Raw genomic sequence first — 17,484 nt, forward strand, 5'->3', positions numbered from 1 at the left:
TTTTTATTCGCTGCACTGAGGAGGTACACGGCTGGACCGAGCCGGTTGGTGTGCGGGACAGCGACATGATGACTTGATTGAAACACTGATGTGATTTTTGGCTGGACTGAGGAACTACACAAAGTCTTTTTTTTTAATGGAAGTCCAAAGTCAGTGCACAGCATCACTGGACTACACGTCACAGTGGAACATCAAAATGTAAGTCCCTTTTCTGTTGTTTATAAATTAATAAACTATCAAATGACAAGGATCTATTTTAGCCATTATATAAAACAAATAATGAATGTTTTTACATTCTTTCAATGGTACGAATATTTTATGAGGTGAAAGCTGGAACAAACCATTCAATGAGGCGAGCTTTCACCTCATGAAATATTCGTACCATTGAAAGAATGTAAAAACATTCATTATTTGTATACTATAGTGTCATTTTGCACTTATGTGGATAAGGTTGCATATGATTGCAGTTTCCTTGTTGTATCACTGGATGTGTACATATGCATGCTCAGAGTGCACACATTTACTCACACTTCTAAATACAAATACAAGTTGATAAATTCAATACTTTGCATGAAAATGCATACTTCGCTGCGCTCCGACGCCCCTGCCATATCGACAGCAGCACACTTGAAGCGGTCTCGCCTCTATGAGGGTGGTCGAACACCTGTCGGAACTCCCTCACAAACTCAGTGTAAACCGTTAGGAGCCGTGAATTCTGCTCCCAAAGCGCCGTAGCCCAGGCGCGTGCCTCTCCTCGAAGCAAATTGATCACATAAGCCACCCGGCTAGCGTCTGATGCGTACATGACAGGACGCTGTGAAAAGACGAGCGAGCACTGCATCAAGAAGTCCGCGCACGTCTCCACACAGCCTCCGTACGGCTCCGGAGGGCTTATGTATGCTTCAGGGGAAGGTGGGGGGGTTCGTTGAACGACCAGCGGAATGTCTGATTCTGGCACACGGTCAGCAGGAGGAGGTGCTGCAGCAGCGCCCTGAGCATACACTTCCACCTGGGTGGTGAGAGCCTCCATCCTACGATTGAGAACACTGCTCTGCTCGGTAACTAAGTCCAACCGAGCGGTAAAGGCGGTTAAGATGCGCTGCAGCTCACCCAACACGCCTCCTGCTGGCACCTCTGCACCTCGCTCTTCCATTGGCTGTTCAAGCGATGGTTGACGCCCCTCGGGATCCATGACGCTGGCCGAGAAATCCTGTTGTGAAAGTGTCGTGACACGGACCCACAACAGGGGGCGTTAATGAACGGACAATGGATAAGCCAAAAGTAACAATTTAATGTTGTGAATCGCACAACGACGTACAGACAATAACAATATGGTGACTGTCAATCATACACCAGGTGACGTGTGGGCAGGCTGGACGATAGAAGACGCCTGGCAAGAGAAGAGCCGGATCCCACACAGCTTCCACCGCCAACGGAGCTGAAGAACACCGGAGCCGCCAAGCCCTGCGCCCCAGGTGGCCGCTGTCTTCAGCAGTCAGACCCGGTACTGCTGGCAGAGAACAGAGACAGTCCTGATGAGTGTGAGGTCGCACACTTAGTAATCCCACAGTCTGTACACAATGAGGAGGGAGAACCTCCACCTCCAATCACACACTCGTGCAGCTCCTGTCTAACCACTTATCTGGTTGGAGTGTGAAACGAAGCTGTCGCTGATCACACCAAACGCCAATCCCACAGATAAGGAAACCACAGGAAAACGGCTGCAAAGAAGTTCCGATTATTACTCAATGTTTTAAGTCAGCAGAGAAAATTACCTGAATGGTAGCTGATTTCTCAGCGAGGAGGTGGAGTCGCAGTCCGGCCTTTATGGAGATGGTGATGAGTTGACTGAGTGACAGCTGGTGCTGATGAAGAGTGACAGCTGTCACTCCCAGTGGCTCCGGCGCCCTCTCGCGCTTGAAGCCCGCACTCCAAGCAGGGCGCCATCTGGTGGTGGTGGGCCAGCAGTACCTCCTCTTCAACGGCCCACACAACACCTTAGGCAAGGACAGCACCCATCTGCAGCTGGTGAATTGAGACAATGCAGATTAAGTGTCTTCTCCCAAGACACAGGATTCAAACCCAGGTCTACGGGGCAGCTACTTATCCCCTAGACTACCTGCTCTACATTCTTAAAAGGACATGAAATAAAACAGAACTATATTTGCAGGAGTGATCAGAATGCTCTGTTTTAATGTACTGGTACGAAACCTGGACCCTAACCAAGCAGCAACCTCAGCTTTGCTGAACAATGAAGTCAACGTGAAAGTGCCAAAACTTACAACCTTTTGATTAAATTGCCCGTTGAGACTACCTTCATAAGTGAGTCACTCTCCATCAAAGCCTTTGTTAATATCTCCAAGTTCATAACAGAAATACTCAAATACAGCCTGGTACAAAACTGGTTTTGACCTGTATAGCTAGTTTCTTCAATCAAAACAACTTTACTTGCTCATAGATATATCAAACCATGGTCACTTTGAGCGACAGCTAGTGTGCCGGTTTCAGGACCACGCTAGCACTGGCTGCTAGCGCTGTGGACTCAACCATGTTCATCCTTTCTGAGCATTTAATATTGCATACTGTGCTTTTAATGGCATCTAAGATGTCTGTGAGTCAGTATTCATTGTGAGTGAAATTTTTGTACGTTAGCATCAGCAGCACTAATTATCAGGTGACAGTGAAAGTACCATAATTATTGAGGCAATATGTCAATCATTTTTTATTATCCAAGCCATTCATTGAACGCACCACTGCCCAGTACATATACTATGGGTTGCCGCAGACCTTACCCTAGCGCCCCCTGGTGACCATTTTTGGCCGATGAAAACATCACCAAACTGTGTACAAATACATGTAATTTGGTCACTTTTCAAAGGGTCAGACTCATAGGTCATTAAAGTCAATTTAATGTACAATGGTTCACTTCAGGTCATCCTGGTATATAAATTGCATCATTCCAGGCAATGATAGCTATCTGTTATGATAGCTAGCTGTTAGAAGCAAGTTAGGGCCAAAACCAAACCAGCTGATTCCAATAGGCAAGCAATACAGCCCAAGCGTGCTTTCAGCAGACAGCCACTCGCTGAAGTACGAATTCTCACCTTTGGAATCACCACTTTGCTGGAAGTGACGTGTACTTGCGCCATCCCATATGCATGTAAAATAAAGTTACCATGCTAGCCTTAGGTACCATGGTAATTTCAAGAAAGGTGTGTGTGATCGGACATAATTCATCCTATCCAGATTATAGATGAATAATTGAAGAATACAACCCCAATTCCAATGAATTTGGGACATTGTGTAAAATGTAAATAAAAACAAAATACAATGATTTGCAAATCCTCTTCAACCTATATTCAATTGAATACACCACAAAGACAAGATATTTAATGTTCAAACGGATAAACTTTATTGTGTTTGTGCAAATATTTGTTTATTTTGTAATGGATGCCTGCAACACGTTTCAAAAAAGCTGGGACAGTGGCAACAAAAGACTGGTGAATGCTCAAACAACACCTGTATGGAACATTCCACAAGTGAACAGGTTAATTGGAAACAGGTGAGTGTCATGACTGGGTATAAAAGGAGCATGTTGTGTGGGCCGCTGAAGAGGAGGTACTGCTGGCCCACCACCACCAGAGGGCGCCCTGCCTGGAGTGCGGGCTCCAGGCACCAGAGGGCGCTGCCGCCTAATGGGAGTAGCCTGGGTGACAGCTGTCACCCATCACCAGACTCAGCTGTTCCACTCAGCACAGAGGTATATCAGGAGGACGGCGTCTCCACCTCAGTGCCGAGATATCGCCTTACGTTAAAGGTAACGTTCTCTGCATTAATATTCTGATTAACTGGCTAAAAGATTTGTTAAACCTTTGCAGGACAGCTGATTATTGTGAGCTAAATTGCTTGGAGAAGTACTCACCTTTCTGCAGTATTGACGTGAGGTGGAGTCAGCTTCTTCCCTCTCTGTGTACTGGGTGCAGCCGCATCCACACCTGTGTGTTTGTTCTCTTGCCAGCAGTACCGGATCCGACGAGCGGAGGCAGTGGCCACCTGGGAATTTGGGACTTGGCGGTTCCAGTATTTCCAGGGTTCGGTGGCAGGGGAGATCTGGGTGGTTCCGGCTCGACTTGGACGGACGTCTCCTACCTTCGAGCCTGCCCACACGACACCAGTGGAATTCGGTGTAAACCCAAATTGTCAATTGTTGTATTGGTTGTGCATTTTCACAACAGTAAAACTTGTTATTTACTTTCTCCATTGTCCGTTCATTGCGCCACCTGTTGTGGGTCCGTGTTCCAACACTTTCACAACAGGATATCTCGGCGAGCGTCATGGACCCCGAGGGGCGTCAACCGGCTGTTGAACGGCCAATGGAAGACCAAGGCGCGGCGGAGGCTTCGGGAGGGGTAATCGGTGAGTTGCAGCGGATTCTCACCGCTTTCACCTCTCGGATCGACTTAATGACCGAGCAGCACGTTCTCCTGAACCGCAGGGTGGAGGCTCTCGCCGCACAAGTGGAGGCGCGCCCTTCGGGCGCCGCTGCGGCTCTCCCTCCCGAGGACCCTGCGCGCGAAAGTGACGTTCCACTGGTCGTTCAACGGTCCCTTCCTCCGTCCCCAGAAGCATACATAAGCCCTCCAGAGCCGTACGGAGGCTGTGTGGAGACGTGCGCGGACTTTCTGATGCAGTGTTCGCTCGTCTTCGCACAGCGTCCCGTGATGTACGCGACTGATGCTAGCAAAGTAGCCTATGTGATAAATCTGCTTCGCGGGGAGGCACGCGCTTGGGCTACAGCGCTCTGGGAGCAGAACTCCCGGCTCCTTCACACATACGATGGGTTTGTACGGGAGCTCAGAACGGTGTTCGATCATCCCAATAGAGGAGAGTCCGCTTCAACCGCACTACTGTCAATAAGACAGGGGCGTCGGAGCGCAGCTGCCTATGCAGTCGCCTTCCGCATCGCGGCGGCGAGATCCGGCTGGAATAGCACTGCCCTCCGCGCTGCCTTTGTAAACGGACTGTCACTGGTCCTAAAAGAGCACCTGGTGGCTAAGGACGAACCGCGGGATTTAGATGGGCTCATCGATCTAGTTATACGACTCGACAACCGGTTAGAAGAACGCCGTCGGGAACGAGGCGAAGGGCGTGGCCAGGCACGCGTCGTCCCTCTCCCTTCCGGGTCCGATCGAGCTCCGCCCTCCCCACGCTCCTCTGTTCCTGCGCTCCGTGCGCCTATGGCTCCCCCTGCTGACGAAGCTATGGACACAAGCAGGGCAACATTTAGGGCACCTGGAGCACAAAGGAGGCGGGCTCACGGAGCTTGTTATGTTTGTGGCTCGAGTGAGCATCTCGCAAACGACTGCCCCGAGCGGTTAAACTCCAACGCCCGCCCCTAGAGACTGGGCCAGGGGTGGGCCAAAATATTCACGTGGGACACACCCACATTGCTACACGACTCCCAGTCACGATCCTGTTTGAGGATTCGACCCTGAAGGCCCCAGCACTGGTGGACACGGGCTCTGAGGGGAATCTGCTTGACAGTAGATGGGCCAGGGAGATAGGGCTCCCTCTGGTGGCTCTTACCTCGCCTGTGCAGGTTCGGGTGCTAGATGGCTCCCTACTCCCACCAATCACACATAAGACACCTCCAGTAACTCTGGTGGTGTCAGGTAACCACCGGGAGGTGATCGAGTTCTTTGTGACTCAGGCCACCTCCCGTGTGGTTTTGGGGTTTCCATGGATGCTAAAGCACAATCCCCGGATCGATTGGCCGTCCGGGGTAGTGGTTCAGTGGAGCGAAACCTGCCATCGGGAGTGTCTAGGTTCCTCGGTTCCTCCCGGCTCCCAAGCTAAGGAGGAGGTCCGAGTCCCGCCCAATCTGAAGGCGGTGCCGGCGGAGTACCATGACCTCGCTGACGTGTTCAGCAAGGATCTGGCTCTCACGCTTCCTCCCCACCGCCCGTATGATTGTGCCATTGATTTGGTTCCAGGCAGTGAGTTTCCGTCCAGTAGGCTGTACAACCTCTCACGGCCGGAGCGTGAATCAATGGAGACCTACATCCGGGACTCATTAGCTGCCGGGTTGATCCGGAATTCCACCTCTCCGATGGGTGCTGGTTTCTTTTTTGTGGGTAAAAAGGATGGCGGGCTTCGTCCATGCATTGATTATAGGGGGTTGAACGAAATCACGGTTCGCAATCGATACCCGTTGCCCCTGTTGGATTCGGTGTTCACCCCCTTGCATGGAGCCAATATCTTCACCAAACTTGATCTTAGGAATGCGTATCATTTGGTTCGGATCCGGAAGGGAGACGAATGGAAGACGGCATTTAACACCCCGTTGGGCCATTTTGAGTACCTGGTCATGCCGTTCGGTCTCACTAATGCTCCCGCGACCTTCCAAGCGTTGGTAAACGATGTCCTGCGGGACTTCCTGCACCGGTTCATCTTCGTATATCTGGATGATATACTCATCTTTTCCCCGGATCCTGAGACTCATGTCCGGCATGTCCGTCAGGTTCTGCAGCGGTTATTGGAGAACCGCCTGTTTGTGAAGGGCGAGAAGTGTGAATTCCACCGCACTTCTTTGTCCTTCTTGGGGTTTATCATCTCCTCTAACTCCGTCGCCCCTTATCCGGCCAAGGTTGTGGCGGTGAGAGATTGGCCCCAACCCACAAGCCGTAGGAAGCTGCAACAGTTCCTCGGTTTTGCTAATTTCTATAGGAGGTTCATTAAGGGCTATAGTCAGGTAGTTAGCCCCCTGACAGCCCTGACCTCACCAAAAGTTCCCTTCACCTGGTCGGATCGGTGCGAAGCCGCGTTCAAGGAGTTGAAACGGCGCTTCTCGTCTGCACCAGTTCTGGTGCAGCCCGATCCTAGCCGCCAGTTAGTGGTTGAAGTGGATGCCTCGGACTCAGGGATAGGAGCGGTGCTCTCCCAGAGCGGGAAGACCGATAAGGTCCTTCACCCGTGTGCCTATTTTTCTCGCAGGTTGACCCCCGCTGAACGGAACTATGACGTCGGCAATCGGGAACTCCTTGCTGTGAAAGAGGCCCTCGAAGAGTGGAGACATCTGTTGGAGGGAACAGCCGTGCCATTCACGGTTTTCACTGACCATCGGAACCTGGAGTACATCAGGACCGCCAAGCGACTGAACCCCAGGCAAGCCCGCTGGTCACTGTTCTTTGGCCGTTTTGACTTCCGGATTACCTACCGTCCCGGGACCAAGAATCAAAGATCGGATGCATTGTCCCGGGTGCACGAAGACGAAGTCAAAACGGAACCGTCGGATCCCCCGGATCCCATCATCCCGGAGTCCGCTATCGTGGCCGCCCTCACCTGGGACGTGGAGAAGACCGTCCGGGAGGCCCTGACCCGTGTCCCGGACCCCGGAAACGGACCAAAGGACAAACTATACGTCCCACCAGAGGCTAGGGCTGCAGTCCTGGACTTCTGTCACGGTTCTAAGCTCTCCTGTCACCCAGGGGTGCGAAGGACCGTGACAGTCGTCCGGCAACGCTTCTGGTGGGCATCCCTGGAGGCCGACGTCCGGGACTACGTCCAGGCCTGTACCACCTGCGCCAGGGGCAAGGCCGATCACAGAAAGACCTCAGGGCAGCTACAGCCACTGCCCGTGCCTCATCGCCCCTGGTCCCACATCGGTCTGGACTTCGTCACGGGTCTCCCGCCGTCCCAGGGAAACACCGTCGTCTTCACGATAGTGGACCGTTTCTCCAAGGCGGCCCACTTCGTGGCCCTCCCGAAGCTCCCAACGGCCCAGGAGACAGCGGACCTCCTGGTCCACCACGTCGTCCGTCTGCATGGCATACCATCAGACATCGTCTCCGATCGCGGTCCCCAGTTCACCTCACATGTCTGGAGGAGCTTCTGCCGGGAACTGGGGGCCACGGTCAGCCTCTCGTCTGGGTACCACCCCCAGACCAACGGGCAGGCAGAGCGGGCGAATCAGGAGCTGGAGCAGACACTTCGCTGTGTGACAGCCGCGCACCCGACGGCCTGGAGTACCCACCTGGCCTGGATCGAGTACGCCCACAACAGCCAGGTGTCATCAGCCACCGGCCTCTCCCCGTTTGAGGTGTGCTTGGGGTATCAGCCCCCCTTGTTTCCGGTGGTTGAGGGAGAGGTCGGTGTGCCCTCGGTCCAGGCCCACCTACGGAAGTGCCGTCGGGTGTGGCGGGCCGCCCGCTCTGCCTTGTTGCAGGCCCGGACGAGGGCGAAGAAACATGCAGACCGGCGGCGAGCCCCGGCCCCCAAGTATCGTCCTGGGCAGGAGGTCTGGTTGTCCACCAAGGACATTCCTCTACAGGTTGACTCACCAAAACTACAAGAACGGTACATCGGACCTTATAAGATCCTCAAGGTCATCAACCCCGCCGCAGTGAGGCTCCAGCTTCCGGCCTCACTGCGGATCCATCCAGTTTTTCATGTTTCCCGGATCAAGCCTCTTCACACCTCACCCCTCTGCACCCCGGGTCCGGCGCCGCCTCCTGCCCGGATCATCGACGGAGCACCGGCTTGGACAGTCCGCCGGCTCCTTGATGTCCGTCGGATGGGCCGGGGTTTTCAGTATCTGGTGGACTGGGAGGGGTACGGACCCGAGGAGCGCTCCTGGGTGAAGAAGGGCTTTATCCTGGACCCGGCCCTCCTGGCCGACTTCTACCGTCGCCATCCGGACAAGCCCGGTCGTGCGCCAGGAGGCGCCCGTTGAGGGGGGGGGTCCTGTTGTGTGGGCCGCTGAAGAGGAGGTACTGCTGGCCCACCACCACCAGAGGGCGCCCTGCCTGGAGTGCGGGCTCCAGGCACCAGAGGGCGCTGCCGCCTAATGGGAGTAGCCTGGGTGACAGCTGTCACCCATCACCAGACTCAGCTGTTCCACTCAGCACAGAGGTATATCAGGAGGACGGCGTCTCCACCTCAGTGCCGAGATATCGCCTTACGTTAAAGGTAACGTTCTCTGCATTAATATTCTGATTAACTGGCTAAAAGATTTGTTAAACCTTTGCAGGACAGCTGATTATTGTGAGCTAAATTGCTTGGAGAAGTACTCACCTTTCTGCAGTATTGACGTGAGGTGGAGTCAGCTTCTTCCCTCTCTGTGTACTGGGTGCAGCCGCATCCACACCTGTGTGTTTGTTCTCTTGCCAGCAGTACCGGATCCGACGAGCGGAGGCAGTGGCCACCTGGGAATTCGGGACTTGGCGGTTCCAGTATTTCCAGGGTTCGGTGGCAGGGGAGATCTGGGTGGTTCCGGCTCGACTTGGACGGACGTCTCCTACCTTCGAGCCTGCCCACACGACACCAGTGGAATTCGGTGTAAACCCAAATTGTCAATTGTTGTATTGGTTGTGCATTTTCACAACAGTAAAACTTGTTATTTACTTTCTCCATTGTCCGTTCATTGCGCCCCCTGTTGTGGGTCCGTGTTCCAACACTTTCACAACAGAGCATCCCCAAAAGGCTCAGCCATTCACAAGCAAAGATGGGGTGAGAATCACCACTTGATGAACAACTGTGTGAAAAAATAGTCCAACAGTTTAAGAACAATGTTTCTCAATGTTCAATTCCAAGGAATTTAGGGATTCCATCATCTACAGTCCATAATATAATCAGAAGATTCAGAGAATCTGGAGAACTTTCTACACGTAAGCAGCAAGGCCAAAAACCAACACTGAATGCCCGTGACCTTCGATACCTCAGGCGGCACAGCATTAAAAACCGACATCATTGTGTAAAGGATCTTACCACGTGGGCTCAGGAACACTTCAGAAAACCACTGTCAGTTAACACAGTTCATCGCTACATCTACAAGTGCAAGTTAAAACTCTACCATGCAAAAGTGAAAGCCATACATCAACATCCAGAAACACCGTCACCTTCTCTGGGCCCGAGCTCATTTGAAATGGACAGATGCAAAGTGGAAAAGTGTGCTGTGGTCTGATGATTCCACATTTCATATTGTTTTTGGAATTCATGGACGCCGGGTCCTCCAGACAAAAGAGGAAAAAGACCATCCAGATTGTTACCAGTGCAAAGTTCAAAAGCCAGCTTCTGTGATGGTATGGGGTGTGTTAGTGTCCATATTCATGGGCAACTTACACATCTGTGGTACTATCAATGTTGAAAGTTACATCCAGGTTTTGGAGCAACACATGCTGCCATCCAAGCAACGTCTTTTTCAGGGATGTCCCTGCTTATTTCAGCAAGATAATGCCAAGCCACATTCTGCACATGTTACAACAGCGTGGCTTTGTAGTAAAAGAGTACGGGTACTACAGTGGCCTGCCTGCAGTCCAGACCTGTTGCCCATTGAAAATGTGTGGCCCATTATGAAGCGCAAAATACGACAACGGAGACCCCGGACTTTTGAACAACTGAAGTCATACATCAAGCAAGAATGGGAAAGAATTCCACCTACAAAGGTTCAACAATTAGTGTCCTCAGTTCCCAAACGCTTATTGAGTGTTGTTAGAAGGAAAGGTGATGTAACACAGTGGTAAACATACCACTGTCCCAGCTTTTTTGAAACATGTTGTTGCAGGCATCCATTTCAAAATGTGCAAATATTTGTACAAAAACAATAAAGTTGATCAGTTTGAACATTAAATATCTTGTCTTTGTGGTGGATTTAATTTAATATAGTTTGAAGAGGATTTGCAAATCATTGTATTCTGTTTTTATTTACATTTTACACAACGTCCCAAGTTCATTGGAATTGGGGTTGTAAATTAATCTTTGCACCTCTAAAGTTTGTAATCAAAATACCACATCAATACTGAGGTAATGATCCTTTCAGTGATGATGATGATGATAATAATAATAATACCAGCTTCGTGCCACGCAGCATGAAGCTTGCTCATGGTACACTGAGTCCTAAACAGGAAGTGCAAAATTTTGAGGCCACAGTGAAGCAGAAAATGTCAAATGTCGAACACTTCCTGGATTGATAGACAAGATCTTGTGGAATCTCGTGGGAACTCAGTGGCAAGTTCACAATGAAACGGGAAGTGCCAAATTTTGAGTCCACAGAAAAACAGAAAATGTCAAATGTTGAACACTTCCTGGCATGGGTGGAGCTAGAGCAGATACCAGGGTTGCACTGGACTCCCCTGAAATCTGATTGGGCACAGATGATTGACATGTCATAGCACCACACGTCTGGTTGAAAAGAGCTGCATTTTGAAATCGTGACATATATTGCCTGCTATGTTCCTCCTGTCCAGTAGTTGGCACTGTGTATCACCACAAGAATTTCTAATCCACCTTAGTAGAAGAAAAATGTTTGACTAAGATTTTTAACTGAAAACATCATCTGAACCACAGACGCCTAATGACACCAAAGTTATATCGATGAGTAAACGACCGTATTTTATGCCAGAAATGAGGGCCAGGTTGTTAAAAGCAGCATTTTAATTCAGGTTTCCTTATGTATACGTGTTTCAGTGATTTTAAACGAGCAGGCAGCTGTTGATTCATGAGATATAACGTGAAGATGCTCAGATTGAAAGAAATACAGGTACATTTCTCCTCCTCTGTTCTGTATAAAACCTGTGTGACCTCTTAATTTTGCTCTCTGAAGGACTTATTTTTAACTAACCTGGTAATTTTGCTGTCTGAGTGACACACCAGTGACACAACTTTAGATAAATAAATCTAAAGTTATCCTCCTTAAACTCAAACTGAAAGCAAATCTCTACCACTTGATATAAATTAATTAAAAATATAAAATTGAGCTTCCTGGTGAAGTGGTGTAGAGGAGGATTTTCTTTAAAAGAAGACCTGAAAGTTCTGCTACAATATGACAGAAAGTACATTTGAGATAAAAGCCTAGACTTGATGTTTTGGCGAAAGAAACCTTTGTATTTCTTCATAACTGATGTCAATAAAGTCCAAGACATACAAGTATTCAGTGACTTGTTCTATCCCCTGACTTGTTTGAAGGAAACTGGCAATAGAATTGATTATTATTTACAGGTATTATCAGGTTTTAGAGATTTGCTTTCAGTTTGAGTTTGAGGAAGATAATTTTAGAAATTTTTTATTCTTTATGTTTTTTGTATTTCTTGTGTTTAAATGGCATAAACAAATTAAAATATATGAAATATCAAGTGTTCCAATACTTTTGGAGGGCACAGTATCCTAACCTTATGATGAGTGCAAAATGAGTGTGGTATTATTACTATTTTGTTTAAGAATGTTTACTTTTCACTGTTGTTGCACTTTGTCTCAAATCATAGTCATATCGTATATCATACGGATATGAGAATATTGAGATACGATAATTTGGCCATATTGTACAGCCCTACTGTCAACTAGCAGAAAGTTTGCATATTAATTTAGATCTACATTTTAAAAAATGCTTCAAGCAGCAGGGGGTTAAGAGGGCTGTAATTGGGGGGGGGGGGGGGGGGGTGTCTGGGGAGCGCCCAGAAGCTGGAAGTTTTTAATCATGCTAATGCTCTTCAAAAGCATTTACTGAAAATAAAGTGTGAAAGACCTACACTGTTAAAAATGTCCGTGAAATTTACAGTGAAAAACTGTGAAATGGCAACAGGAATAAACTGTAAAGCAAGAAGCTTATTGTTGTAGAATAAACATTGAATTTGTTGTGTGGGCCGCTGAAGAGGAGGTACTGCTGACCCACCACCAGAGGGCACCCTGCCTGAAGTGCGGGCTTCAGGCACGAGAGGGCGCCGGAGCAACCGGGAGTGACAGCTGTCACTCATCATCACCACATCACCATAAAAGCCGGGCAGCAACTCCACCTCGCTGCCGAGATATCATCTACCGCTTAGGTAATATTCTCTGCTGTGTCTGAACTGTGACTTACGTGTGATCTGTTTCCTGTGGTACACTTTCAGTTGGGTTGGCGATCAGTGAGAGAATCGACGTCCTCGCCTCTCACTCCAACCAGATAAGTGGTTAACAGGAGCTGCTATTGTGTTCCTACTTCAGAGGTGGAGGTGCTCCCTCCTGGAGGAACTGGATCTGCGTGTGAGGATTTACTGGGTGTGTATCCACACACCCACCATTAACTGTCTCTGCTTCCTGCCAGCAGTACCAGGTCTGACAGCTGGAGACGGTGGCCACCTGGAGATTCAGGACTTGTCGGCTCCGGTGTTCTTCAGACCCGTTGGCGGTGGAAGTCGTGTGGGACCCGGCTCTTCTCTGGATGGACATCTTCTATCCTCGAGCCTGCCCACACGTCACTTTTTGTATAATTGATTATCGTTCTCAAACTGCATTTGTCTGTATTCCGTTGTGCACATTTCACAACATTAAATTGTTATATTTTGGCTTATCCATTGTCCATTCATTTACGCCCCTTGTTGTGGGTCCGTGTCACTACACTTTCCCAACAATGAGCCTATATACAATTTCACTGTTATTTTAACAGTAACTCATCTTTATTGGAACATTTTCAAACTGTTGTTTTTACAAGTGTTAATATATCTTACCGTGAAGCCATATACAATATCACTGTATTTTTTACGGTGAAAAAATGGCAACCACAGCTGCCAGTTTTTCACCATAAATTTGACAAGATTTTTTTTACAGTGTAAATGACGTGGATAGATGGCAAGGAGCTTTCAGGCATTTTGAGAGGCAAACAAAGAAAAATGCTTAAACAGGAGGGGGGTCTGTGGGGGCGAAGCTCCCCAGAAGCTGAAGGTTTTTAGTCATGCTAATGTTCCTCAGAAGCATTTACTGAAAATAAAGTCTGAAGGACCTAAATGACATGGTGAGATACTGAAGAGCGTCGCACATTCATGTCCGCGACATACGTATGCATATTAATAATAAAAATAATAGTAATAATAATTCCAGGTGTCTTAGAAACAACTTGTTGGTGAAGGTTTTCTGTTATGCCTTCCAGATGTTTTTACCCTGAACAAAGACAAAACTGTCACAATCCATCCAGCTGGCAAAGACAGGACAAAAGCTTGACTGACCATCTGTGAAACATCATGTACAAAAAAAAAAAAAAGAAGCTAAATTTGGGGTTGCACTGTACGTTTCCTTTTTGTTTGCAACATTTCAGGAAAAAAGAGAAAGAATGTTGCTTTGATGGTCACAGAAGTTGTAAAAATGGACATATTTTGTAATATTGGCCTTTCACAGATTTATGCAACACAGTGATCACTTCTGCACTGATGGTTTCTGAGAAAAAACTTTTCCCTGAGTAATGTTGCATATGTACAATTTCAGAAATTTTGCCAGCATTGTGATACCTGTCTGATGTCAGCACATTCAAATGAATGTTACCGCGTCTGTGCTGCAATAACAATCATTTCATCATCAACGTCTGTAAAATAGGAGTTTCCAAACTTTCTCCCTCCTTCCTGTATGATAAACTGACACATCTGCCACAAAAATGAAATAAAGGTGAATGAATAAATAAATAAACAAATAAATGTGAAAATTTACAAATAGGTCAAATGAACTTTGAGAGCACACTGATGTCACACCCAGTTTTCAAAGCATCAGGCAAACAGAGAAAATGTTGCATGGGCTTTTATACACCTCATTAAAGCTCATTAAAACATCTTAACTCATTTCAATAAAATTAACTATTTTCCTAAGGATTACCCTGTGGTCTTAAATATGATCTCAGCCTCTGACATTAATCATTGACGGATCCTAACCAAAGTCACTCCTTCACATCCATAGACACAATGTACCTGTCAAATTTGACCAAAACTGGATTATACATTCTTAAGACATTTAGATGACATACTGTACATACATATCGTAAGGTGCGTACAAAATTACATAGAGGCCAATGTGATCACAAAACCATATGCATCCTATGACATCATTAATTATCACCATAGTTTAATTTTCACTGTTACTATCTCGGTCATCACTGGTTGGCTGCCATGCAGGACCCAAGGTGGCTCCGTAACATGGTAGATGTGGTGATCAACACAACGCATACTTCCAGCTCTCACCTGATTTGATACTAACTTGATGACATCAGCTTCTTTTAACTTCTTAACGCACTATGCACTACAAGCCCACCGTCTGGCCTTTTAGGACTTGCTGCTTGTTTGATTGTTGTGCTAGAGTGAAGGAGGATTGTGTGTTCCTAATTATTTCAAACATATTTTATTATTGTTTTTTTTTTTTAAGTTGAAGAATGATTTATTACTTGATTGTAGTACGGTCTATTTTTTATAATGGCGCTGGTCCTGCAGACAAACTTTGTTTGTGAAACATGTAAAAGACAATACAGGAACCTTGAACCAATGATCTGTACTTCTTGAACATTACATGAATACATCTTCTGCGTCACACAATAATAACAGTTAACTGTTGACACATAAATAAAATGAATTCAGTTCATGTGTTCTTCAAGGTCATTTTGCTCCACAGTGCAAAAACTTTGTCATCCGAAATGGGGACTGCTCCACAGTATGAGAACCACTCAGTTAAACTGTTGTTGGCTTTATGATTAATATGGAACTCATATAATGTATCGAGAAGTAAATTTAAAAAATGAACTTTTACATTTCATTGGACTTTTATACTTTTGCCGTCTCTAGGAACATCTTACAATTTGTCACTTTGTTCATACAACAGTCCAAAACTCAACAATACTATTGTTTTTAAGGAAACTAAAATGGTGCTTTGTCTCTTTTCAAGATGATAATATTCAATTATTAACTCTGCAGATCCACAGAAGGCAGAATGATCAGTTTTGTCATTCAGCCTTTGCGACATCACAAGGAAATTATGTTAAAGGAAGTGTTAAAAGCAAAAAGTTTAGATGCAGACCCAAAGCAGCACATTTGAAATTTATGAACATGAGATCATTTGAAAATGGATGATTACTAAACCCGTTATGATAACAAAAGTGGAAATGTGGCATTTCTATTTGATAATACACTTTAACCAACTTGGTTGTTTCATAACTGAAAGAGAGAAAAACCAGTCTGGTTTCTGTTTCCTCTTTGAAGTCCTAAAAATAACCGAAGGCACCGGACACACACCAACTTGCGCAATGATGAAGATTTGGCGTTAATTAATATAAGAAAAATTGGAGCCATAACAGAGCGCACAAGGTGACACTGTGAGGTAATAGTGACGTCACTTTCCCCCCACTTTCACGCTTTGTCAGTTTGCACTCTGATCTGGTTCTTTCAGCTCAAACATCTTCTTCAAGTTATTCTTTGTTTCTCTCCTGTCAATCCACCCTGAACATCGCGCTCATAAGTTGTTTGTTTCTTTTTAACGACTCCTTATTGAGAACAGAATTGACCTTACCGAGTTTCAAAGCGTCGATCCGTCACTTCACTCTGCGATCTCTTCACGTCTGCACTCTTACTGGCCTCTGAACATTAATCCTCATCTCTTTTCTGCGCCTGCCATCCTTCTCGCTTCGGCTTTTCGGAGATGTGCACACGGAGCGGCGGAGCGCAGCGCACTGGAGCTGGATGAGGAAGTCTGACTATGTGCGCGCACATGTGGTGTAACAGGAACAAGCTGTCAGCTTTCACGCCGTGTGCACGCCCGGCTTCTCTTCCCCAAACAGTGGGCTCCTCATTTGTTATTGTGTCTTCCAAACGCACCAAACACATGAGCTGCTCATGCGTCTTTTATTCTGCGTCAAAACGCAGAGGCATTTAAAGGACGCACTTTTTAGAGGTTGGAAATGAATAAAGTGCATGTGCATCAGTGCAACACACTCACAGAAATATTTAACCCTAACCTTTAACATTTATGTCATTTTATTACATGACAAATTCCCATTTACTTTTTTTTTTTTTTTTAGATAATTTTAATACAAACCTTCCAAATAAACCTTAAATGATGCATATTCATCACCGTAATACATCCTATTTATTTGAAATGCATAATCCTCAGCTTTATGTATTTAGTATTAATAAAATATAATTACTCTAAATCAATCATAATGACAGTATTTATTTAAAATACATAAAGTATATTGTTTGAATTGCATAATAATTATGTTACCTATGCCATTTATCTCGTATAGGTAACATATTTACTATGCAATTCAAACAATATACTTTATGTATTTTAAATAAATAATGTCATTATTATTGATTTAGAGTAACTATATTTTATTAATACTAAATACATAAAGCTGAGGATTATGCATTTCAAATAAATAGGATGTATTACAGTGATGAATATGCATCATTTAAGGTTTATTTGGTAGGTTTGTATTAAAATGATCTAAAAAAAAGTAAATGGGAATTTGTCATGTAATAAAATTACATAAATCTTAAAAGTTAGGGTTAAATATGTCTGTGAGTGCACTGCATTAAAAGGTCAAACATCTCACATCAAGTTTTCATGCTCTTTGGGAGCACTTTCTAATAACTACATACTATGAAGCATTTGTTCAGCATTTATAAGACATTCATTTATGATTAGTTCATCATTTGTAAAACATTATTCATACATTAATTCTCATTGGTAAATCATTTGTAAAGT

The 17,484-nt window shown here is 46.3% G+C and overlaps 1 protein-coding gene across 3 annotated transcripts in view; it reads right to left on the reverse strand.

Annotated features, from left to right (window-relative positions):
* The window catches only part of hck (HCK proto-oncogene, Src family tyrosine kinase), a 92,358-nt gene extending 75,876 nt beyond the window's left edge, over positions 1 to 16,482 (reverse strand). Inside the window, exon 1 of one of the 3 annotated variants that reach the window (XM_034172109.1) lies at positions 16,288 to 16,482. The gene's annotated coding sequence lies outside the window, so the exon portion shown is untranslated. The remainder of the gene's footprint in view (positions 1 to 16,287) is intronic. The other 2 variants (XM_034172108.1, XM_034172110.1) reach the window with 2 other exon arrangements.
* Positions 16,483 to 17,484: the final 1,002 nt, after the last annotated feature.

This window comes from Thalassophryne amazonica, chromosome 6 (assembly GCF_902500255.1).
Source record: "Thalassophryne amazonica chromosome 6, fThaAma1.1, whole genome shotgun sequence".
In the NCBI taxonomy this organism is placed as follows: Eukaryota; Metazoa; Chordata; class Actinopteri; order Batrachoidiformes; family Batrachoididae; genus Thalassophryne; species Thalassophryne amazonica.